Below are 26735 nucleotides of genomic sequence, written 5' to 3'. Positions count from 1 at the left end.
AAAGCAGGGAATTATAGACCAGTAAGCCTTACATCGGTTGTGGGCAAAATGCTAGAGTCCATTATTAAGGATAAAATAGCAGAGCACTTGACAAATGGGGAAAGGATCGGACAGAGTCAACATGGATTTACAAAGGGTAAATCGTGTTTGACTAATCTGCTGGAATTTTTTGAGGAAGTAACTGGTAAAATAGATGGGGGAGAGCCAGTGGATGTGGTGTACCTTGACTTCCAGAAAGCCTTCGATAAGGTTCCACACAAAAGATTATCATGCAAAATTAAGGCTCATGGGATTGGGGGCAAAGTATTAACGTGGATAGAGAACTGGCTGGCGGATAGAAAACAGAGAGTTGGAATAAACGGCTCGTTTTCGGAGTGGCAGGCAGTGACCAGCGGGGTGCCGCAAGGATCTGTCCTGGGACCCCAGCTGTTCACAATATATATAAATGATCTGGATCAGGGAATTGGATGCAATATTTCCAAATTCGCTGACGACACTAAACTAGGAGGAGGGGTGGGCTCTGATGAGGATGTCAGGAGGCTACAGTGCGATTTGGACAGGTTGGGGGAATGGGCGGATATGTGGCAGATGCACTATAATGTGGATAAATGCGAGGTCATCCACTTTGGGGGTAAAAACAGGAGGGTAGATTATTATCTAAATGGCAATAGATTGGGAGATGGGGAAGTGCAGAGGGACCTGGGTGTTCTTGTGCACCAGTCACTGAAGGAGAGCATGCAGGTGCAACAGGCGATTAAGAAGGCAAATGGTATGTTGGCCTTCATATCAAGGGGGTTCGAGTATAGGAATAAGGATACCTTACTACAGCTGTACAAGGTGCTGGTGAGACCGCATCTGGAGTATTGTGTACAGTTTTGGTCGCCCCATCTGCGGAAGGATGTTCTTGCCATGGAAAGAGTGCAACGGCGATTCACCAGGCTGATACCTGGAATGGCGGGAATGACCTACGAAGAGAGATTAAATAGTTTGGGCTTGTACTCACTGGAGTTTAGAAGATTGAGAGGGGATCTCATCGAAACATATAAAATTATGGCAGGCCTGGACAGGCTGAATTCAGAGAGAATGTTTCCAATGGCCGGGGAGCACAGAACCAGGGGCCACAGTCTAAAAATAGCGGGCAAATCATTTAAAACAGAGATGAGGAAGAATTTCTTCACTCAAAGAGTGGTGAGCCTGTGGAATTCCCTGCCACAGAGGGCTGTGAAGGCTAATTCAATAAATATTTTCAAGAGAGAATTGGATATATTTCTGAAGGCTAAGGGGATTAAGGGTTACGGAGAAAAGGCGGGGACGGGGTACTGAACTGGTAAGATCAGCTATGATCTCAGACGAAGATCAGCCATGATCTCATTGAATGGCGGAGCAGGCTCGAAGGGCCGAATGGCCTACTCCTGTTCCTATCTCTATGTTTCTATGTATATTCTCTAGAGTTTAGAAGAATGAGAGGTGATCTCATTGAAACATAGAAAATTCTTACAGGGCTTGACAGGGTAGATGCAGGGAGGATGTTTCCCCTGGCTGGGGAGTCTAGAACCAGGGGTCACAGTCTCAGAATAAGAGGTCAACTATTTAGGACTGAGATTGGGAGAAATTTCTTCACTCAGAGGGTGGTGAATCTTTGGGATTCTCTACCCCAGAGGGCTGTGGAGGCTCAGTCATTGAGTATATTCAAGACAGAGATCGATAGATTTTTGAATATTAAAGGAATCAAGGGATATGGGGATAGTGCAGGAAAGTGGAGTTGAGGAAGAAGATCAGCCATGATCTTATTGAATGGCGGAACAGACTCGAGGGGCCAAATGGCCGACTCCAGCTCCTATTTCTTATTTTCTTATGTTAATTACAGAGGATGTACAGCACAGAAACAGGCCATTCGGCCCAACCAGTCCATGCCGGAGTTTATGCTCCACTTGAGCCTTCCCCATCTTTCCTCATCTAAATCTATCAGCATAACTCTCGATTCCCTTCTCCCTCATATGCTTGTCCAGCCTCCCCTTAAATGTATCTATACTATTCGTTTCAACCACTCCCTGTAGTAGCGAGTTCCACATTCTCACCACTCTCTGGGTAAAGAAGTTTCTCCTAAATTCCCTATTGGATTTCTTGGTGACTATCTTATATTGATGGCCTATCGTTTTGCTCTTCCCCACAAGTGGAAACGTTCTCTCTGTATCCACTCTATCCAAACCTTTCATAATTTTATAGACCTCTATTAGGTCACCCCTCAGGCTTCTCCTTTCAAGAGAAAAGAGACCCAGCCTGTTCATCCTTTCCTGATAGGTATAACCTCGCATTTCTGGTATCATCCTTGTAAATCTCTGCACCCTCTCCAGTGCCTCTATATCCTTTTTATAATATGGCGACCAGAACTGTACGCAGTACTCCGAGTGTGGTCTAACCAAGGTTCGATACAGGTTTAGCATAACTTCTCTACTTTTCAATTCTATCCCTCTGGAAATAAACAAAGTGCTTGTTTTTGTTTATGGCCTTATTAACCTGTGTCGTTAATTTTAGTGATTTGTGTATCCGAGATCCCTTTGCTCTTCTACCCCATTTAGATTCTTATGGCTCAAAATGCGGGTGTTTTACGCCACCCGTTACCGGCATCATTTAGTGAAACACGGCGGCCGCCGCTCCTTCGCCAGCCGGTAGCGGGTCCCGCAGCACCCATCTTTTCCCGAAAGACAACATCGCTGCCGGTAAGAGCAATCGCCCTGCAAATTTAAATTAGGGAGAGGTGACGTCAGTCGGCGTGCAACGCTGACTTAATGTCACCTAGCTGAACTCGGACCTTCGCACTGAGGTCAGCGCTGGGTCCGAAGCTCGCCATTAAAACCCAGCAGTCGGCAGACTGACAGAGGCACTGTCAGCACCTCTTAAAGGGACACACACATCCTTCAGGTAAGTTAGCATTTAAGCTTTTGGACTGGATTTTTAAAAATGTTATTGAAGTAGTGGCTTGCTGCAATACATGTTAAAAGTTTTTTTTAAGTGTACAGGGACTGCTGCTGGATGCTTGCAAGGCCTCGGAGAAGACAGAAAATGCTGCAAATACTCAGCAGGTCAGGCAACATTCATGAGAGAGAAACAGAGTTCACGTCTCAGGTCGAAATGCTGCCTGACCTGCTGAGTATTTCCAGCTTTTTCTGCTTTCATTTCAGATTTACAGCATCCGCTTGCAGAGGGAAGAGGAAGACACAGAAGAGATAGAAGCAGAAGTGGAGGAAGCAACCCAGACAGCCCCTATCTGGACAGGATATCTAGGATAGAATCATCCGCCTGCAGTACCAGTCATCATAGAGTCATAACGGCACAGAAGGAGGCCATTTGGCCCATCAAGTCCATGCCGGCTCTCTGTAGAGCAATCCAGTCAGTCCCATTCCCCCGCTCTATCCCCGTAGCCCTGCAAGTTTATTTCCCTCAAGTGCCTATCCAGTCTCCCCTTGAAAACATTGAGTGTCTCCGCTTCCACCACTACCGTCGGCAGCGAGTTCCAGGTCCTCACCACTCGCTGCGTAAAAAAGTTTTCCCTCACGTCCCCCCTGTATCTCTTGCCCAAAACCTTAAATCTGTGTCCCCTAGTCCTTGTACCATCAACTAGTGGGAACAGCCTTTCCCCGTCTAGCCTATCCAAACCCGTCATAATCTTGTACACCTCTATCAAATATCCCCTCAATCTCCTTTGCTCTAATGAAAACAAATCCAGTTTCTCCAACCTGTCCTTGTAACTAAGATCCCCCATCCCTGGAACCATTCTGGTAAATCTCCTCTGCACCCTCTCAAGGGCCTTCACATCCTTCCTAAAGTGTGGTGACCAGAACTGGACACAATACTCCAGTTGTGGCCTAACCAGCACTTTATAAAGATTCAGCATAACTTCTCTACTTTTGTACTCAATACCTCTATTTATGAAGCCCAAGATCCCGTATGCTTTGCTAAACACTCTCTCAATATGTCCTGCCACCTTCAGGGACCTATGCACATTAACTCCCAGGTCCCTCTGTTCCTGCACACTCTTTAAAACTGTGCCATTAAGTGTATATTGCCTCTCCCTGTTCCTTCTGCCAAAATGCATCACCTCACATTTCTCTATATTAAATTCCATCTGCCACTTGTCTGCCCATTCTGCTAGCCTTTCTATGTCCTGTTGCAGTCGATTGGTATCATCCTCACTGTTTGCCACATCCCCAAGTTTGATGTCATCGGCAAATTTAGAAATTCTACTCTATATTCCAAAATCCAGGTATATCAAAAAAAGCAGTGGCCCCAGCACTGACCCTTGGGGAACACCACTGTCCACCATCCTCCAGTCTGAAAAACAACCATTTACCACAACTCGCTGTTTTCTCTCCTTAAGCCAATTCCTTATCCAAGCTGCCACTGACCCACCTATTCCCTGAGCCTCAATTTTGTTAACCAGCCTTCTATGTGGTACTTTGTCAAACGTCTTCCTAAAATCCATGTAGACAACATTCCCTTCATCAATCCTCTCTGTTACCTCATCAAAAAATTCAATTAGATTAGTCAAACACGATCTGCCTTTTACAAATCCGTGTTGGCTCTCCTTAATTAGCTTAAATCTCTCCAAGTGCCCGTTAATTTTTTCCTTGATTATTGTTTCTAAAGCTTTACCCACCACTGATGTTAAACTGACCAGGATTGACTAGGATTGCCCATACACCCCTTTTTGAACAATGGTGTCACATTTGCCACTTTCCAATCCTCAGGCACCTCCTCCACATCTAGGGAAGATTGGAAAGTTATGGGAAGCCGTTCCGCTATCTCCTCCCCCAATTCTCTTAGCAACTTGAGATGCAAGCCATCTGGACCAGGCGACTTATCCACACTAAGCATACCCAGCCTTTAGAGTACAACCTGTCTATCAATTTTCACCCCTTCCATTGCTTCTAACATTTCCACTTCTACTGATATTTTGTCAGCATCCACCTCCTTAGTAAACACCAATACAAAGTACTCACTGAGTATTCTAGCCTTGCCCTGTGCCTCTAAGCATATATCATCTTCTTTGTCCCTAATAAGCCCCACCCCGCCTCTTACTGTTTACATGCCGGTAGAAGATTCTGGGGTTCCCTTTTATGCTAACCGCCATTCTATTCTCATATTCTCTCTTTGCCAATCTTATTTTCATCTTCACTTCCCCTCTCAACTAATTGTATTTGGTCTGGTTCTCGCTGGAAGAATTAACCTGACATTCATCATACACCCTCTTTTTTCATACTGTCATCTAAGGAGCCCTTGCTTTGGTTCCCTTACCCTTCCCTCTTGTTGGAATGTACCTAGCCTGTACTTGGAACATCTCCTCCTTAAAGATCACCCATTGTTCCGTTACAGTTTTTCCTGTCAGTCTTTGGTTCCATTTTACCCTGGCTAGATCCCTTCGCATTCCATTGAAGTTAGCCCTATTCCAGTTTAGAAGTTCCACTCTAGATTGTTCCTTGCTCCTCTCCATTGCTAATCTAAATCTTGTGATACGATGATCACTCGTACCCAAGTGTTTGCCCACAGACACTTGGTCGACCGGGCCCATCTCATTCCCGAGCACCAGATCCAGCAATGCCTCCTTCCTAGTTGGGCCAAGACCATTGGTCAAAGAAATTCTCCTGAACACATTTCAGAAATTCCTCCCCCTCCTTTCCCTTTACCCTTGCATTATCCCAATCAATATTTGGGTAATTAAAGTCCCCCAATATCACCGCACTGTAGCTCTTGCATATCTCTGCGATTTCCCAGCAGATTTCCTCCTCTACCTCTCTCTCTATTTGGAGGCCTGTAGAATACCCCCAATAGCGTGATCCTCAACTCTAACCAAATGGATTCTGTCCTTGTCCCCTCAAGAACATCCTCCCTTTCCAACTCTACAATGTCTTCCTTCATCAGCACTGCCACCCCACCTCCCTTTTTCCCTTCCCTATCTTTTCTGAACACCTTGTACCCTTGAATAATAAGTGCCCAGTCCCCACCGTTTTTAAGCCACGTTTCCGATATTGCCACACCATCACATTGCCACATGGCTAATTGTGCTTGTAGATCAGATAGAAGTACATGGAGGAGTGGAATGGACAGATGAGATAGAAATACTGTACACGGAGGAGTGGAATGGACAGATGAGATAGAAATACTGTACACGGAGGAGTGGAATGGACAGATGAGATAGAAATACTGTACACGGAGGAGTGGAATGGACAGATGAGATAGAAATACTGTACACGGAGGAGTGGAATGGACAGATGAGATAGAAATACTGTACACATTCAATGTCCCCGCAGACCCTGTATCCATCTGGAGATTATATTCCGATTTCCAGAACCCTAGCTTTTTAATTAAGACATGGCCAGATGTTCCTAATAAAACGTTGCATTTGTTTAACCTTATCCAGAAACAGCAATCACTGATCGCTAATAAACTGCACAAAATGCATGAGAAGGAACAAATCTCACCACCTTGCTGCCGCCTTGGCGGAATGAACAATCCTTCGGCCGCCTTCCCTCCTGCAGTGTGCGGAGGAGGAAGGAGGGCATTATATACACCCGAAGGAACAGCCTGGGGGCACACTGGCCTCTGAGTCAGAAGGTTGTGGGTTCATGTGCTGTAACCATTCTATGATTCTACCCCCTCCCTCCGCCTGGTGGGTCTAAACGGACCGGATCAGCTCTCTCTCTCTCTCTGCACACTTCAACCAAAACCTGTGCGAACAGAGAGCACGGCTCTGAGTCACTCTCACTGAACGGCATTCTGTTAGATCCGTGTATCTTAATGTTGTGTCCTTCAATAATCAGACTGCAGGGAATGATTCAACAGGTGTTTACTGAATGAGGGTTACTCTAGAACTAACTTTACAGATCACTACTCAGGGTTTATATACAGGTGTGGTCACTGCCGGTACTACAGTATACAGGAGCTGTAAAAAGCAGTTCTCCCCTTAAAGGTACATACATTACAATTCCTCCCCTTTTAGATTAACAGTACCATAACACTCATTTAACAATTAAATATCAAACTAATTACAATTAACACTTTTAACATGCAACATTAGCTGAAAATAGTCTATTTATAAATTCAGTCTTTGGGGAGGCTTCCTGATCCTTTCTGGATAGCACCTTTCCCGAGTGTCTTGCTCTTGGTGCAGAGGCGATTCTGGCCCCCTGTCGTCGGTTGGTTCATCAGCTTCCGATGCTACTGTTTCTGGGGTAGATGCGACCTGTACGTCGGGTTCATCACCAGGTATGTATGGGCAAGGCATGGGGTTGACTTGTTCCTGTGACTCTAGGATCTGGTCAGCATGGCATCTCACGATGCTCTCCCCAACATCCACTGTGTACATTAGTGGGCCCTGCCGTGTGCATATCATTCCTGGCTGCCATTTTTCTGTTCGGTAGTCGCGGGCCAAGACTGGTTGCCCTACATTGAAGCTCCTTGTTGGCTTCTCATGGATATGCTGGAATTGCTTACTCTCAATATCTCTTCGTACATTTGGTCTGAGCAAATCCAGGCGAGATCTTAGCCTTCGGTTAAAGAACACCATGGCTGGGGCCTGGTTGGTGACTGCATGTGTCGCATTCCGGTAGGCGAACAGGAAATTGTCCACCTTGTGCTGCAGCGGAATGTTGTCATTGTACATAGCCTTTATTGCCTTCTTAAAGGTTTCTACGAACCTCTCAGCCAATCCATTTGTGGCTGGATGATACGGGGCGGATGTGTAATGCCTTACCCCATTCCTTTTCATAAATCTTCGAAACTCTTCAGACACAAACTGTGGTCCGTTATCAGAGCAAATCTGCTCTGGCAAGCCGTTCCTGGCAAAAATGGTCCGTAGGACTGCAATAGTTTTCTCCGTGGTGGTGGAGGACATTTTGATCACCTCAGGCCATTTCGAGTGCGCATCCACGGCTATTAAAAACATTGAGTCCATGAATGGACCAGCAAAATCAACATGCACCAGTTGCCGTGGAGATGAGGGCCACTCCCATGGGTGTAGAGGGGCATGTGGTGGTGCATTTTGGACCTTCTGGCATCCTGAGCAGCTCTTTGTCAGGTCCTCGATTTGCTGATCAATCCCCAGCCACCACACATAAGCCCTAGCAAGGCTTTTCATTTTCACCCCTCCCAGATGACCTTCGTGAAGCTCATTGAGCACTCTCTCCCTTAACTTGGGTGGAATTACCACTCGGGATCCACACATCAAGGTCCCCTGGCATACTGACAGCTGTTCTCTTCTGGATGAGAATGCTGGCAACAGTGAGTCGCCATGTGCTGGCCATCCCTTCACCGTCAAATCATATACCCGAGACAGTGTCGGGTCATTTTGGGTCTACTTCTCTATACCAGCGTTAGTTACTGGCAAGCATTCAATTATAGTCGAATGAAATATTTCGACAGGATCCACTGCTGGTGCTTCCTCCACAGTAGGCAGTGGCAGGCGTGATAGCCCATCAGCGTTTCCATGCTGTTTCGTGCCCTTATACTCGATTTCATATTGGTGCGCCCCTAGAAAAAGGGACCATCTTTGTAGCCGTTGCGCAGTCATCACCGGAACGCCCTTCTTTGGATTAAAGATGGAGACAAGTGGTTGGTGGTCAGTCAGCAAGGTGAACTTCTGCCCATGCAGATAGTGATTGAACTTTTTCACTCCCCACACCAAGCTGAGGGCCTCCCTGTCAATCTGGGTGTAGTTACGCTCGGCTGAGGTTAGTGATCGTGACGCAAAGGCTGTTGGCCTCTCTGAGCCGTCCGAGAATTTGTGCGACAGCACCGCTCCAATGCCGTAGGGTGACGCATCACATGCCAACCAAATTGGTAATGCCGGGTTGTAATGGGCCAATACCTCTTTCGATGTGATTAGTGTTTTGCTCTTCTGGAAAGCTCGTCTACATTTGTCACTCCACTTCCATGGCACCCCAGTTTGCAGTAGGGTGTTCAGTGGGTTTAGTATTGTAGACAAATTTGGCAAGAACTTATGGTAGTAGTTTACCAGCCCGAGGAACGACCTCAGTTGTGACACGTTTTCCAGTGCTGGAGCCTTGACTACTGCCTCAATCTTCTCTGGGGACTTATGTAACCCCTCTTTATCGATATCGTGGCCACAATACGAGATCTGTTTTCTAAAAAACTCGCATTTGGGGCGGTTAGCTCGGAGCCCATATTCCTGCAATCTAGTGAGCACCTGCTCCAGGTTGGCAAGGTGATCACTGTCATTTTCGCCCATGACCAGGATGTCGTCCAAATAACACTGGGTCCCTGGGATCCCTTGCAGGACTTGTTCCATTGCCCTCTGCCAAATAGCCGGAGCTGATGCTACCCCGAATACCAGCCGGTTGTATTGGTAGAGACCTTTATGGGTGTTGATTGTGAGGTATTTTTTTGATGCTTCTTCTACCTCCATTTGCAGATACGCCTGGGCCAGATCAATCTTAGTGAAGCGTTTCCCTCCAGATAGCGAGGCGAAAATATCTTCAATCCGCGGAAGTGGATATTGTACGGTTTGAAGGACCGGGTTCACTGTTACCTTAAAGTCCCCACAGATGCGAACCTTCCTTGGTTCCCCAGGCGTGCTGCTCAATGACTTTTTCATCACAGCGACAATGGGTGTAGCCCACTCGCTCCAGTCTACCTTGGACAGTACACCTGAACGTTCCAGACTCTCCAGCTCTGCTTCGACGGCTGGGCGGATCGCATAATTTTGGGCTTGCGTTTTCTTCAATTTTAATCATCGCTGTCATGCCTTTTAGTGTTCCGAGTCCTTGCTGGAACACTTCTTTCACATCAGTTAGGATCTTTGACAGTCGCCCAGGTGTGACGTCGTCATCCTTTTTGTCAGCCACAGTCAGTGCCTGTATGGAATGCCAATCTAGCTGTATCTTCCGGATCCATTCACGTCCTAGTAGTGGTGGTCCTCCATCTGGTAATACATATAGGTCCATTTTTGGTGTTTCCTTGCCGTTATATATAACGTTCACCCTTATTTTTCCTTTGGGGTAGACTTTTTGCCCCGTGTACGTCTTCAAGACAATCTTTGTATCTCTCAAGGGTATATGTGAGAATAGCCGCTTGTAGTCCCTTCGGTTTATGACTGTTAGGGCTGATCCTGTGTCCAATTCCATTTTCACTTGGACTCCTGCTATCTTGAGCGTGACCCAGATAGTTTGGTGATCCTCCGTTTTGATCACATTATGTAGTTTCAGACAACCCAGCTCCTTGCTTCCGGAGTCTGTATCACTCTTCTGTTCGTCTGAATTACTCTCCGTCACCTTATGTACCTTCTTGTACTTCTCCTGTGGAGATTTCTTGCTGCTGGTTTTCTTTCCCGACCTGCAGACTCTTGCTATGTGTCCTACTTTTCCACACTGTCTGCACACTTTGTCCTTGAACCAGCAATCATTATGGTCGTGTGTTGTTCTGCCCCAGCGATAGCACTTCACTGTTCCGTATGACATTTCATTTGTGCCATATTCTTGCAGTCTCCATTGTATCTCTGCAGCGCCCCGTGCTGCTGCTTCGTGTGATACTGCAATGCTGAAAGCCTTGTCCAGCGTAAGATCCTTTTCTGATAGAAGCCGTTTCTGGGTTCCTTCACTTTGAAGCCCACACACAAACTTGTCCCTTAAAGTATCTGCTAGTCCCGTTCCAAACTAGCAGTGTTTCGATAGCTTGCGCAGTTCCATTAAATACTCAGCATTACTTTCATCTTTATGCTGGTTCCTTTTGTGAAACTTAAATCTTTCTGCTATCAGCAGCGGTGTGGGGTTTAAGTGGTCCTGTAGGATTGACACTATGTTTTCAAAATCCTTTTCTACTGGCTTCTCTGGGGTTACTAGGTTTCGTAGTAAGCCATACGTTTTTGCACCCATTGAACTCAACAATACCAGCGCTTTCTTGTCATCTGGCACTTCATTCGCCTTGCAGTATGCTTCTATGCGTTCGACATATGTCGTCCAATCTTCGACTTCATTGTCGAATGCTGTGATACTGCCACTCTTCGGCATTTTGGGGTGTGGTTAGACTGGCTTAAAATGGCGTCTCCTGCGCTTTCCTTTCTTCCCCGTTGCAGCTTAAAATGGCGTCTCCCGCGCTTTCCTTTCTTCCCCGCTGCGGCTTAAAATGGCGTCTCCCGCACTGCTGCCAACGCCACTCTCGGCGGTTCTCGCGGCAAATGGCAGTGCCTTGCATTTTCCTGCGTGCATCTCTCCCCCGTTGACGCTGCTCGGCCCTTGAACACCGGCTGCGCTCTGCTCTCTCTCGTCTCTCTCCCCCGTTGACGGTGCTCGGCCCTTGAACACCGGTTGCGCTCTGCTCTCTCTCGTCTCTCTCCCCCGTTGACGCCACTCGGTCCTGAACACCGGCTGCGCCTTGTGCGCTCTGCCCTCTCTCCCCCATCGACGCTGCTCGGCCTTTTTCTGTGCCGCTCGGTCGGGCTCTAGCCCGTCGCTGTCCGGGAAGGGTCTGCGCAGTACCTTTTGCCAGCCCGTTTCGCTGGACCACCGTGACTGGAAAGCCAAGCCTGGCTCTCGACAGCCTCCCCTGCGATGCTCAAATCTCCTCTGGATGACTGGGCGGTTGCCCGTGGTCGACGCCCGTGCTTCTGGACTCGACCTTCTTCCACTGTTCTCCAGGAGCGAATCCCTGGGAGGTGATGCAGAGTTGCAGGTAGGTTTGAACTTGCTCGTCGCCACTGTTAGATCCGTGTATCTTAATGTTGTGTCCTTCAATAATCAGACTGCAGGGAACGATTCAACAGGTGTTTACTGAATGAGGGTTACTCTAGAACTAACTGTACAGATCACTACTCAGGGTTTATATACAGGTGTGGTCACTGCCGGTACTACAGTATACAGGAGCTGTAAAAAGCAGTTCTCCCCTTAAAGGTACATACATTACACATTCCTTGATTAATAAGGCATCTCGGCCGCCGCTTGTCCCGACTCCGATTGGTCTATTATCATGTCGCTCTTTTTTTGGACACATTTTTGGCGGACCCTCTGAAACATTGGTGTCTAAATCCATACCTCAGACCGCTCCCAGACAGGGAGCTGATCATCAGGATACGGTTGGTTATTTCCAACAATTCTTGGTGTAAATCGCTGCTCTGTCGAGGTCGGTCAGACTCACTCTTGAGAACATCTCTCAGAGTGGATGAAGCCGCTGTTACTACCACTCGCTGTTGTTCAGTTTTATGGATGGCTTTTGAGGGAACGTTGCAGATTGATCCATCTCATTTCTATCACCTTATTTACTCAGGTACAAGAAACAGGTTTGGCAGAAAATGCAAGTGATGAGGAAAGACCGATTTTTAGAATGCGTTGGATTGGTAGAATCTTTCTTCACAGTAAATGTGTCTATCAGCAGCAGTGACATCTCCACAGACCCTCATTGCCATGTGCCCAATTCCCCTCCGTTTACTATCAGCAAACAGCGACCAGTTATTACCATCGCCCATTAACAGTGTTGGTAACAACACTTGTGTGTCTGAACAGCAGCGACTCCAGTCAGCGGATAAACACATACAGATCATTAACAGGTGTCTTCACCTGCGGCCCTCAATGGGACGGGAACCGCCGAAGGATGAGTTTCCCAATACAGTACAACTGGTCTCAGAGCATCCGAGTTACGGTGACTATGGGTCTGAGTACGGTGACTAAACACTTATTATCAAGGCGCGCAGATTGTGGGGACTTGTTAATGTTTTCCAACCAGCTTTGTCAGTGGATATTTTGTTGTATTTTCTCCTAGATTTAATATATGACCCCAGTGCAGTGATACACTAATGATCTTTTAGCAAATCAGTTTTGTTCATTAATTAAAAGTATACAGCTGATAGCCTTTGATGTTATGCCAATTACTGGATGAATCTTGAAGACAAGTACATCCTTCCCCGCTACAATCCATTTCATGGCCGCCCCCCTCTCAGCTGCTGCTTTTTTTACTTAATCGTTTACGGGATGTGGACGTCGCAAAGCCGGCATTTATTGCCCATCCCTAATTGCCCTCGATAAGGTGGTGGTGAGCCGCCTTATTGAACCGCTGCAGTCTGTGTGGTGAAGGTGCTCCCACAGTGCTGACTTTGTCATTGCGGTTTGTTACGACTGAGTGCCTCGCTTGGCCATTTCAGAGGGCAGTTAAGAGTCAACCACATTGCTGTGGGTCTGGAGTCACATATAGGCCAGACCGGGTAAGGACGGCAGATTTCCTTCCCTAAAGGACATTAGTGAACCAGATGGGTTTTTACGACAATCCGATAGTTTCATGGTCACCATTACTGATACTAGCTTTTTTTTAAATTCCTAATTTACTTAATTAACTGAATTTGAATTCCCCAGCTGCCTTGGTGGGATTTGAGCTTTTGGCTCCTGATTATTAGCCCAGGCCCCTGGATTACTAGTCCAGTAACATAACCACTATGCTACCTATTGGCTCATCCGCGCTGACCCCCCTTGGTGTCATATTTGACCCTGAAATGAGCTTCCGACCACATCCGTGACATAACAAAGACCGTCTATTTCCACCCCTAAGCTCTGGAATTCCCTCCATAAACCTCGCTACCTCTCTTTCCTCCTTTAAGATGCTCATTAAAACCTACCTCTTTGACCAAGCTTTAGGTCATCTGCCCTAAATTTCTTCTTATGTGGTTCGGTGTCAAATTATAACACTCCTGTGAAGCGCCTTGGGATGTTTTACTACATTAAAGGTGCTATATAAACACAAGTTGTTGTTGTTGTATCAAAAACAGCAGTGATCCTCGTACTGAACCATGGAAACTCCACTGTATACTTCCCTCCAGTTCAAAAACAGCCATTCGCCACAACTCTCTGTTTTCTAGCCCACAGCCAATGCTGTATCCATGCTGCTACTGCCCCTTTTATCCCATGGATTTCAATTTTGCAAACAAGCCTAATATGTGGTATTTTATCAAAAAGTCCATATATACATATATATCAACTGCACTGCCCTCATCCACCCTCTCTATTATCTCTCAAAAAACTCAATCTAGTTGGTCAAACATGATATGCCCTTAACAAATCCTTGCTGGCTATCCTTTATTAGTCCATGCTTGTCCAACTGGCTGTTAATTTTCTTCTGGATTATTGTTTCTAAAAACTCCCCCACCACCAATGTTAAACTGACTGGCCTGTAATTGCCAGGTTTATCCTTCTCCCCTTTTTTGAACAAGGGTGTAATATTTGCAACCCTCCAGTCCTTTGGCAGCACGCCTATATCTATGGAGGATTGGAAGATTATGGCCAACACCTCCATATTTTCTACCGTTACTTCCCTCTAGGATGCATCCCATCTGGACCAAGTGACTTACCTACTTTAAGTACTGCCAACCTTCCTATTACCTCCTCTTTATCTCCAGTCCAACCAAATAGATTCTGTCTTTGACCCCCTCAAGGACAGTCTCTCTTTCTAGCGCTGTAATATTTTCCTTAATCAAAACTGCTACCCCTCTTCCCTATCTTTCCTGACCACATTGTACCTGGGAATATTAAGCATCAAATCCTCCCCTTTTTTCCGCTAGGTCTCTGTTATCGCCACAACATCATATTCCCACGTGGCTATTTGTGCCTGTAGCTCACCACCTTATTAACCACACTTTGTTCATTTACACACATGCATTCCAAACCTAACTTAGACCTCTTTGTATTTTCTATGACCCACCTAATTCTGTATTATTACTTCCAAAAGGCATTTGATAAAGTGCCACATAATAGGCTTGTCAGCAAAGTTGAAGCCCATGGAATAAAAGGGACAGTGGCAGCATGGATACGAAATTAGCCAAGTAACAGAGAGTGGTGGTGAACGGTTGTTTGTCAGACTGGAGGAAGGTACACAGTGGTGTTCCCCAGGGGTCGGTTCCAGGACCACTGCTTTTCTTGATATATATTAATGACTTGGACTTGGGTGTACAGGGCACAATCTCAAAATTTGCAGATGACACAAAACTTGGAAGTATAGTGAACAGTGAGGAGTAGAGTGATATAGACAGGCTAGTGGAATGGGCGGACACGTGCCAGATGAAATTTAACACAGAAAAGTGAGAAGTGATACATTTGGGTAGGAAGAATGAGGAGAGGCAATAAAAACTGAAGGGTACAACTCTAAAGGGGCTGCATGAACAGAGAGACCTGGGGGTATATGTGTACAAATCATTGAAGGTGGCAGGGCAGGTTGAGAAAGTGGTTAAAAAAGCATACAGGATTCTTGGCTTCATAAATGGAGGCATAGAGTGTATAAGCTAGGAAGTTATGATGAACCTGTATAAAACACTGATTTGGCCTCAACTAGAGTATTGTGTCCCATTCTGGGCACCGCACTTTAGGAAGGATGTGAAGGCCTTAGAGAGGGTGCAGGAAAGATTTACGAGAATGGGTCCACGAATTAGGGATTTCAGTTACGTGGACAGACTAGAGAAGCTGGGGTTGTTCTCCTTAGAGCAGAGAAGATTGGGAGGAGATTTGATAGAAGTTTTCAAAATCATGAGTGGTCTGGACAGAGTAGATCGAGAGAAACTGCTCCCATTGGTGGAAGGATCGAGAACCAGAGGGCACAGATTTAAGGTGATTGGCAGAAGAGCCAAAGGCAACATGCGGAAAACTTTTTTACACAGCGAGTGGTTAGGATCTGGAATGCACTGCCTGAAAGGGTGGTGGAGGCAGATTCAATCGTGGCTTTCAAAAAGAAATTGGATAATTACCTGAAGGAAAAGAAAATTGCAGGGCTCCGGGGAAAGGGTGGGGGAGTGGGACTGGCTGAAGTGCTCTTGCAGAGAGCCGGCATGGGCTCGACAGGCCAAATGGCCTCCTTCTGTGCTGTAACCATTCTATGATTCTATGATTTCTAACTCTGTCACCCTAGCCCTCTGTGCCCCTTGTTTCTGCTCTTCAATACTCCCCCTTCACTCACTGTACATTCTTCCTCTTTCTGTCTTCGTACATTCTGACCCTTAGCTTTACATTCTGTCCCTGCCCTCAGCAACCATTTTCCATTCTACTTGCCATGCATTTTGTCCTTCCTTCTTTCCCATTTTCCCCCTGCACATTCCAACTATCCCACCTTCATTTTGTGAGGCATTTTGCTACATCCCTTTACCAATCATTTCTCCGTCCTCTTGGCATGATCTTTTCCTTCCTCAACTATTTCCGCTTCCCCTGGCCAACCTTCCTCTTGGCAAAACCATTTTGTCCTCCCCTCGCCAAAAATGTATCTTCTTTTTCCAACCATTCTCCTTTTTATTTGAACCAATATGCGTCCATTTACAAACATTCGCCCTTCCCTTTGCAACCATTTCCCATTCCTTTCCAACCACTCCTTCTCTTTCGAACCATTCCCCTTCCCATTTTACCATCCCTTTCCCACCATTCCCCTTTTCATTCCCGCAATCACCTCTTCCTCTTCCCTTTCAAACCATTCCCCCATCTCATTCCAACCATTCCCATTTTCCTTTCCAATCATTCCCCCGTCCCTTTCCAACCATTCCCCTTCTCATTACAACAATTCCCATTTCCCATAGCAACCATCCCCCCTCCCATTTCCAAGCACTCCACACAGCTCCTACCTGTCTGTTAGCTTATAAACAGGAGAGGCCCTCCTCCTGTCAGTGCATTCCATGCCCTAATGGCCTAGATTGGTACTTCACAGTATATACAAGAACTCCTGTTATTGTACAAATTGGATAGACAATGGCAATCACAACCATTAGTGCTGGGAACAAACTAACACAATTACTGCTACTGTCTGGTGTGTATTCCCACTGACTCAGGGGGAGTGAGACCGTCCAGTGTGTAATCCATTGACTCAGGGGGAGTGAGACTGTCCAGTGTGTAATCCATCGACTCAGGGGGAGTGAGACTGTCCAGTGTGTAATCCAGTGACTCAGGAGGAGTGAGACCGTCCAGTGTGTAATCCATTGACTCAGGGGGAGTGAGACTGTCCAGTGTGTAATCCAGTGACTCAGGAGGAGTGAGACCGTCCAGTGTGTAATCCAGTGACTCAGGGGGAGTGAGACCGTCCAGTGTGTCATCCAGTGACTCAGGGGGAGTGGGACTGTCCAGTGTGTAATCCATTGACTCAGGGGGAGTGAGACTGTCCAGTGTGTAATCCAGTGACTCAGGGGGAGTGAGACTGTCCAGTGTGTAATCCAGTGACTCAGGGAGAGTGGGACTGTCCAGTGTGTAATCCAGTGACTCAGGGGGAGTGGGACTGTCCAGTGTGTAATCCAGTGACTCAGGGGGACTGAGACTGTCCAGTGTGTAATCCAGTGACTCAGGGGGAGTGAGACTGTCCAGTGTGTAATCCAGTGACTCAGGGTGAGTGAGACTGTCCAGTGTGTAATCCATTCACTCAGGGGGAGTGAGACTGTCCAGTGTGTAATCCATTGACTCGGGGGGAGTGAGACTGTCCAGTGTGTAATCCATTGACTCAGGAGGAGTGAGACTGTCCAGTGTGTAATCCAGTGACTCAGGAGGAGTGAGACTGTCCAGTGTGTAATCCAGTGACTCGGGGGGAGTGAGACTGTCCAGTGTGTAATCCATTGACTCAGGAGGAGTGAGACTGTCCAGTGTGTAATCCAGTGACTCAGGAGGAGTGGGACTGTCCAGTGTGTAATCCAGTGACTCAGGGGGAGTGAGACTGTCCAGTGTGCAATCCATTGACTCAGGAGGAGTGAGACTGTCCAGTGTGTAATCCAGTGACTCAGGAGGAGTGAGACTGTCCAGTGTGTAATCCATTGACTCAGGAGGAGTGAGACTGTCCAGTGTGTAATCCAGTGACTCAGGAGGAGTGAGACTGTCCAGTGTGTAATCCATTGACTCAGGGGGAGTGAGACTGTCCAGTGTGTAATCCAGTGACTCAGGGGGAGTGAGACTGTCCAGTGTGTAATCCAGTGACTCAGGGGGAGTGAGACTGTCCAGTGTGTAATCCAGTGACTCAGGGGGAGTGGGACTGTCCAGTGTGTAATCCAGTGACTCAGGGGGAGTGGGACTGTCCAGTGTGTAATCCAGTGACTCAGGGGGAGTGAGACTGTCCAGTGTGTAATCCATTGACTCAGGGGGAGTGAGACTGTCCAGTGTGTAATCCAGTGACTCAGGGGGAGTGAGACTGTCCAGTGTGTAATCCATTGACTCAGGGGGAGTGGGGCTGTCCAGTGTGTAATCCAGTGACTCAGGGGGAGTGAGACTGTCCAGTGTGTAATCCAGTGACTCAGGGGGAGTGGGGCTGTCCAGTGTGTAATCCAGTGACTCAGGGGGAGTGGGACTGTCCAGTGTGTAATCCAGTGACTCAGGGGGAGTGAGACTGTCCAGTGTGTAATCCATTGACTCAGGGGGAGTGAGACTGTCCAGTGTGTAATCCATTGACTCAGGGGGAGTGAGACTGTCCAGTGTGTAATCCATTGACTCAGGGGGAGTGAGACTGTCCAGTGTGTAATCCAGTGACTCAGGGGGAGTGAGACTGTCCAGTGTGTAATCCATTGACTCGGGGGGAGTGAGACTGTCCAGTGTGTAATCCATTGACTCGGGGGGAGTGAGACTGTCCAGTGTGTAATCCAGTGACTCAGGGGGAGTGAGACTGTCCAGTGTGTAATCCATTGACTCAGGGGGAGTGAGACTGTCCAGTGTGTAATCCATTGACTCGGGGGGAGTGAGACTGTCCAGTGTGTAATCCATTGACTCGGGGGGAGTGAGACTGTCCAGTGTGTAATCCAGTGACTCAGGGGGAGTGAGACTGTCCAGTGTGTAATCCAGTGACTCAGGGGGAGTGAGACTGTCCAGTGTGTAATCCATTGACTCAGGGGGAGTGAGACTGTCCAGTGTGTAATCCAGTGACTCAGGGGGAGTGAGACTGTCCAGTGTGTAATCCAGTGACTCAGGGGGAGTGGGACTGTCCAGTGTGTAATCCAGTGACTCGGGGGGAGTGAGACTGTCCAGTGTGTAATCCATTGACTCGGGGGGAGTGAGACTGTCCAGTGTGTAATCCATTGACTCAGGAGGAGTGAGACTGTCCAGTGTGTAATCCAGTGACTCAGGGGGAGTGAGACTGTCCAGTGTGTAATCCAGTGACTCAGGGGGAGTGAGACTGTCCAGTGTGTAATCCAGTGACTCAGGGGGAGTGGGGCTGTCCAGTGTGTAATCCATTGACTCAGGGGGAGTGAGACTGTCCAGTGTGTAATCCATTGACTCAGGGGGAGTGGGACTGTCCAGTGTGTAATCCAGTGACTCAGGGGGAGTGGGACTGTCCAGTGTGTAATCCATTGACTCAGGGGGAGTGAGACTGTCCAGTGTGTAATCCAGTGACTCAGGGGGAGTGGGACTGTCCAGTGTGTAATCCATTGACTCAGGGGGAGTGGGACTGTCCAGTGTGTAATCCATTGACTCAGGGGGAGTGAGACTGTCCAGTGTGTAATCCATTGACTCAGGGGGAGTGAGACTGTCCAGTGTGTAATCCATTGACTCAGGGGGAGTGAGACTGTCCAGTGTGTAATCCATTGACTCAGGGGGAGTGAGACTGTCCAGTGTGTAATCCAGTGACTCAGGGGGAGTGGGACTTTCCAGTGTGTAATCCATTGACTCAGGGGGAGTGAGACTGTCCAGTGTGTAATCCAGTGACTCAGGGAGAGTGAGACTGTCCAGTGTGTAATCCAGTGACTCAGGGGGAGTGGGACTGTCCAGTGTGTAATCCATTGACTCAGGGGGAGTGGGACTGTCCAGTGTGTAATCCAGTGACTCAGGGAGAGTGGGGCTGTCCAGTGTGTAATCCATTGACTCAGGGGGAGTGAGACTGTCCAGTGTGTAATCCATTGACTCAGGGGGAGTGAGACTGTCCAGTGTGTAATCCATTGACTCAGGGGGAGTGAGACTGTCCAGTGTGTAATCCAGTGACTCAGGGGGAGTGGGACTGTCCAGTGTGTAATCCATTGACTCAGGGGGAGTGAGACTGTCCAGTGTGTAATCCAGTGACTCAGGGGGAGTGAGACTGTCCAGTGTGTAATCCAGTGACTCAGGGGGAGTGGGACTGTCCAGTGTGTAATCCAGTGACTCAGGGAGAGTGAGACTGTCCAGTGTGTAATCCATTGACTCAGGGGGAGTGAGACTGTCCAGTGTGTAATCCATTGACTCAGGGGGAGTGAGACTGTCCAGTGTGTAATCCATTGACTCAGGGGGAGTGGGACTGTCCAGTGTGTAATCCAGTGACTCAGGGAGAGTGAGACTGTCCAGTGTGTAATCCATTGACTCAGAGGCAGTGAGACTGTCCAGTGTGTAATCCAGTGACTCAGGGGGAGTGAGACTGTCCAGTGTGCAATCCAGTGACTCAGGGGGAGTGAGACTGTCCAGTGTGTAATCCATTGACTCAGGGGGAGTGGGACTGTCCAGTGTGTAATCCAGTGACTCAGGGAGAGTGAGACTGTCCAGTGTGTAATCCAGTGACTCAGGGGGAGTGGGGCTGTCCAGTGTGTAATCCAGTGACTCAGGGGGAGTGAGACTGTCCAGTGTGTAATCCAGTGACTCAGGGAGAGTGGGACTGTCCAGTGTGTAATCCATTGACTCAGGGGGTGGGAGACTGTCCAGTGTGTAATCCATTGACTCAGGGGGAGTGAGACTGTCCAGTGTGTAATCCAGTGACTCAGGGAGAGTGAGACTGTCCAGTGTGTAATCCAGTGACTCAGGGGGAGTGGGACTGTCCAGTGTGTAATCCAGTGACTCAGGGAGAGTGGGACTGTCCAGTGTGTAATCCAGTGACTCAGGGGGAGTGGGAATGTCCAGTGTGTAATCCAGTGACTCAGGGGGAGTGAGACTGTCCAGTGTGTAATCCAGTGACTCAGGGAGAGTGGGACTGTCCAGTGTGTAATCCAGTGACTCAGGGAGAGTGGGACTGTCCAGTGTGTAATCCAGTGACTCAGGGGGAGTGGGACTGTCCAGTGTGTAATCCAGTGACTCAGGGGGAGTGGGACTGTCCAGTGTGTAATCCAGTGACTCAGGGGGAGTGAGACTGTCCAGTGTGTAATCCATTGACTCAGGGGGAGTGAGACTGTCCAGTGTGTAATCCAGTGACTCAGGGGGAGTGAGACTGTCCAGTGTGTAATCCATTGACTCAGGGGGAGTGGGGCTGTCCAGTGTGTAATCCAGTGACTCAGGGGGAGTGAGACTGTCCAGTGTGTAATCCAGTGACTCAGGGGGAGTGGGGCTGTCCAGTGTGTAATCCAGTGACTCAGGGGGAGTGGGACTGTCCAGTGTGTAATCCAGTGACTCAGGGGGAGTGAGACTGTCCAGTGTGTAATCCATTGACTCAGGGGGAGTGAGACTGTCCAGTGTGTAATCCATTGACTCAGGGGGAGTGAGACTGTCCAGTGTGTAATCCATTGACTCAGGGGGAGTGAGACTGTCCAGTGTGTAATCCAGTGACTCAGGGGGAGTGAGACTGTCCAGTGTGTAATCCATTGACTCGGGGGGAGTGAGACTGTCCAGTGTGTAATCCATTGACTCGGGGGGAGTGAGACTGTCCAGTGTGTAATCCAGTGACTCAGGGGGAGTGAGACTGTCCAGTGTGTAATCCATTGACTCAGGGGGAGTGAGACTGTCCAGTGTGTAATCCATTGACTCGGGGGGAGTGAGACTGTCCAGTGTGTAATCCATTGACTCGGGGGGAGTGAGACTGTCCAGTGTGTAATCCAGTGACTCAGGGGGAGTGAGACTGTCCAGTGTGTAATCCAGTGACTCAGGGGGAGTGAGACTGTCCAGTGTGTAATCCATTGACTCAGGGGGAGTGAGACTGTCCAGTGTGTAATCCAGTGACTCAGGGGGAGTGAGACTGTCCAGTGTGTAATCCAGTGACTCAGGGGGAGTGGGACTGTCCAGTGTGTAATCCAGTGACTCGGGGGGAGTGAGACTGTCCAGTGTGTAATCCATTGACTCGGGGGGAGTGAGACTGTCCAGTGTGTAATCCATTGACTCAGGAGGAGTGAGACTGTCCAGTGTGTAATCCAGTGACTCAGGGGGAGTGAGACTGTCCAGTGTGTAATCCAGTGACTCAGGGGGAGTGAGACTGTCCAGTGTGTAATCCAGTGACTCAGGGGGAGTGGGGCTGTCCAGTGTGTAATCCATTGACTCAGGGGGAGTGAGACTGTCCAGTGTGTAATCCATTGACTCAGGGGGAGTGGGACTGTCCAGTGTGTAATCCAGTGACTCAGGGGGAGTGGGACTGTCCAGTGTGTAATCCATTGACTCAGGGGGAGTGAGACTGTCCAGTGTGTAATCCAGTGACTCAGGGGGAGTGGGACTGTCCAGTGTGTAATCCATTGACTCAGGGGGAGTGGGACTGTCCAGTGTGTAATCCATTGACTCAGGGGGAGTGAGACTGTCCAGTGTGTAATCCATTGACTCAGGGGGAGTGAGACTGTCCAGTGTGTAATCCATTGACTCAGGGGGAGTGAGACTGTCCAGTGTGTAATCCATTGACTCAGGGGGAGTGAGACTGTCCAGTGTGTAATCCAGTGACTCAGGGGGAGTGGGACTTTCCAGTGTGTAATCCATTGACTCAGGGGGAGTGAGACTGTCCAGTGTGTAATCCAGTGACTCAGGGAGAGTGAGACTGTCCAGTGTGTAATCCAGTGACTCAGGGGGAGTGGGACTGTCCAGTGTGTAATCCATTGACTCAGGGGGAGTGGGACTGTCCAGTGTGTAATCCAGTGACTCAGGGAGAGTGGGGCTGTCCAGTGTGTAATCCATTGACTCAGGGGGAGTGAGACTGTCCAGTGTGTAATCCATTGACTCAGGGGGAGTGAGACTGTCCAGTGTGTAATCCATTGACTCAGGGGGAGTGAGACTGTCCAGTGTGTAATCCAGTGACTCAGGGGGAGTGGGACTGTCCAGTGTGTAATCCATTGACTCAGGGGGAGTGAGACTGTCCAGTGTGTAATCCAGTGACTCAGGGGGAGTGAGACTGTCCAGTGTGTAATCCAGTGACTCAGGGGGAGTGGGACTGTCCAGTGTGTAATCCAGTGACTCAGGGAGAGTGAGACTGTCCAGTGTGTAATCCATTGACTCAGGGGGAGTGAGACTGTCCAGTGTGTAATCCATTGACTCAGGGGGAGTGAGACTGTCCAGTGTGTAATCCATTGACTCAGGGGGAGTGGGACTGTCCAGTGTGTAATCCAGTGACTCAGGGAGAGTGAGACTGTCCAGTGTGTAATCCATTGACTCAGAGGCAGTGAGACTGTCCAGTGTGTAATCCAGTGACTCAGGGGGAGTGAGACTGTCCAGTGTGCAATCCAGTGACTCAGGGGGAGTGAGACTGTCCAGTGTGTAATCCATTGACTCAGGGGGAGTGGGACTGTCCAGTGTGTAATCCAGTGACTCAGGGAGAGTGAGACTGTCCAGTGTGTAATCCAGTGACTCAGGGGGAGTGGGGCTGTCCAGTGTGTAATCCAGTGACTCAGGGGGAGTGAGACTGTCCAGTGTGTAATCCAGTGACTCAGGGAGAGTGGGACTGTCCAGTGTGTAATCCATTGACTCAGGGGGTGGGAGACTGTCCAGTGTGTAATCCATTGACTCAGGGGGAGTGAGACTGTCCAGTGTGTAATCCAGTGACTCAGGGAGAGTGAGACTGTCCAGTGTGTAATCCAGTGACTCAGGGGGAGTGGGACTGTCCAGTGTGTAATCCAGTGACTCAGGGAGAGTGGGACTGTCCAGTGTGTAATCCAGTGACTCAGGGGGAGTGGGAATGTCCAGTGTGTAATCCAGTGACTCAGGGGGAGTGAGACTGTCCAGTGTGTAATCCAGTGACTCAGGGAGAGTGGGACTGTCCAGTGTGTAATCCAGTGACTCAGGGAGAGTGGGACTGTCCAGTGTGTAATCCAGTGACTCAGGGGGAGTGGGACTGTCCAGTGTGTAATCCAGTGACTCAGGGAGAGTGGGACTGTCCAGTGTGTAATCCAGTGACTCAGGGGGAGTGGGAATGTCCAGTGTGTAATCCAGTGACTCAGGGGGAGTGAGACTGTCCAGTGTGTAATCCATTGACTCAGGGGGAGTGAGACTGTCCAGTGTGTAATCCATTGACTCAGGGGGAGTGAGACTGTCCAGTGTGTAATCCAGTGACTCAGGGGGAGTGGGACTTTCCAGTGTGTAATCCATTGACTCAGGGGGAGTGGGACTGTCCAGTGTGTAATCCAGTGACTCAGGGAGAGTGGGAATGTCCAGTGTGTAATCCAGTGACTCAGGGGGAGTGAGACTGTCCAGTGTGTAATCCAGTGACTCAGGGAGAGTGGGACTGTCCAGTGTGTAATCCATTGACTCATCGGGAGTGGGACTGTCCAGTGTGTAATCCATTGACTCAGGGGGAGTGAGACTGTCCAGTGTGTAATCCAGTGACTCAGGGGGAGTGAGACTGTCCAGTGTGTAATCCATTGACTCAGGGGTAGTGAGACGGCCCAGTGTGTAATCCAGTGACTCAGGGGGAGTGAGACTGTCCAGTGTGCAATCCATTGACTCAGGGGGAGTGAGACTGTCCAGTGTGTAATCCAGTGACTCAGGGGGAGTGAGACTGTCCAGTGTGTAATCCAGTGACTCAGGGGGAGTGAGACTGTCCAGTGTGTAATCCAGTGACTCAGGGGGAGTGAGACTGTCCAGTGTGTAATCCAGTGACTCAGGGGGAGTGGGGCTGTCCAGTGTGTAATCCATTGACTCAGGGGGAGTGAGACTGTCCAGTGTGTAATCCAGTGACTCAGGGGGAGTGGGGCTGTCCAGTGTGTAATCCATTGACTCAGAGGCAGTGGGACTGTCCAGTGTGTAATCCATTGACTCAGGGGGAGTGGGGCTGTCCAGTGTGTAATCCAGTGACTCAGGGGGAGTGGGAATGTCCAGTGTGTAATCCAGTGACTCAGGGGGAGTGAGACTGTCCAGTGTGTAATCCAGTGACTCAGGGAGAGTGGGACTGTCCAGTGTGTAATCCATTGACTCATCGGGAGTGAGACTGTCCAGTGTGTAATCCATTGACTCAGGGGGAGTGAGACTGTCCAGTGTGTAATCCAGTGACTCAGGGGGAGTGAGACTGTCCAGTGTGTAATCCATTGACTCAGGGGTAGTGAGACGGCCCAGTGTGTAATCCAGTGACTCAGGGGGAGTGAGACTGTCCAGTGTGCAATCCATTGACTCAGGGGGAGTGAGACTGTCCAGTGTGTAATCCATTGACTCAGGGGGAGTGAGACTGTCCAGTGTGTAATCCAGTGACTCAGGGGGAGTGAGACTGTCCAGTGTGTAATCCAGTGACTCAGGGGGAGTGGGACTGTCCAGTGTGTAATCCAGTGACTCAGGGGGAGTGAGACTGTCCAGTGTGTAATCCAGTGACTCAGGGGGAGTGAGACTGTCCAGTGTGTAATCCAGTGACTCAGGGGGAGTGAGACTGTCCAGTGTGTAATCCAGTGACTCAGGGGGAGTGAGACTGTCCAGTGTGTAATCCAGTGACTCAGGGGGAGTGGGGCTGTCCAGTGTGTAATCCATTGACTCAGGGGGAGTGAGACTGTCCAGTGTGTAATCCATTGACTCAGGGGGAGTGAGACTGTCCAGTGTGTAATCCAGTGACTCAGGGGGAGTGGGGCTGTCCAGTGTGTAATCCAGTGACTCAGGGGGAGTGAGACTGTCCAGTGTGTAATCCAGTGACTCAGGGGGAGTGAGACTGTCCAGTGTGTAATCCAGTGACTCAGGGGGAGTGAGACTGTCCAGTGTGTAATCCAGTGACTCAGGGGGAGTGGGGCTGTCCAGTGTGTAATCCATTGACTCAGGGGGAGTGAGACTGTCCAGTGTGTAATCCAGTGACTCAGGGGGAGTGGGGCTGTCCAGTGTGTAATCCATTGACTCAGGGGGAGTGAGACTGTCCAGTGTGTAATCCAGTGACTCAGGGGGAGTGAGACTGTCCAGTGTGTAATCCATTGACTCAGAGGCAGTGAGACTGTCCAGTGTGTAATCCATTGACTCAGAGGCAGTGAGACTGTCCAGTGTGTAATCCAGTGACTCAGAGGCAGTGAGACTGTCCAGTGTGTAATCCCCCTGATTTAGGAGTGCTGATTTGTGCCAGCAAACACTCACATACTGATCTCATCCATTAAAAGTTGGCCCAACACAGAATGCTCATCGTTGTCATGTGTGTAAAACATGGAATTAGTGCAAAGGAAAAATACTGCGGATGCTGGAAATATGAAATATAAACGAAAATACTGAAAATTCTCAGCATGTCAGGCAGCATCTGTGAAGAGAGAAACAGAGTTAACGTTTCAGGTCGATGACCTTTCGTCAGAACTGGAAAATGTTAGAGATGTAACAGGTTTTAAGCAAGTGGCAGGGAAAGTGGGTCGGGGAAGGTCAGAACAAAAGGGAAGGTCTGTGGTAGGGTGGAAAGCAGGAGAGATTAAATAAATAGCAGAATCATTACCAGCACCTGCTGTCCGAAAAATGTCAGCAGAGGTTCTGGTCTGAAATTGTTGCACTCAATGTTGTGTCCGGAAGGCTGTAAAGTGCCTGATCGAAAGATGAGGTGCTTTTCCTCAAGCTTCAGCTTCATTGAAACAGTGAAGGAGGCCGGGGACAGAGAGGTCAGAGTGTGAGTGGAGCGGAGAATTAAAGTGACAGGTGACCAGAAGCTCGGGGTCACACCTGCGGACTGAACAGAGGTGTTCAGCAAAGCGCTCACCCAATCTGTTTGGTCTCCCCAATGTAGAG

At 48.8% G+C, this 26735-nt stretch overlaps 1 protein-coding gene across 1 annotated transcript in view; it reads left to right on the top strand.

Moving 5' to 3' along the window:
• The window catches only part of LOC147123877 (disintegrin and metalloproteinase domain-containing protein 12-like), a 503908-nt gene that overhangs the window by 452433 nt on the left and 24740 nt on the right, over nt 1–26735 (top strand). The window lies entirely within an intron of this gene.

This window comes from Somniosus microcephalus, chromosome 2 (genome assembly GCF_052327205.1).
Source record: "Somniosus microcephalus isolate GS21.2 chromosome 2, FLI_Smic_1.0, whole genome shotgun sequence".
In the NCBI taxonomy this organism is placed as follows: Eukaryota; Metazoa; Chordata; class Chondrichthyes; order Squaliformes; family Somniosidae; genus Somniosus; species Somniosus microcephalus.
This window is presented reverse-complemented; position numbering and strand designations above follow the sequence as displayed.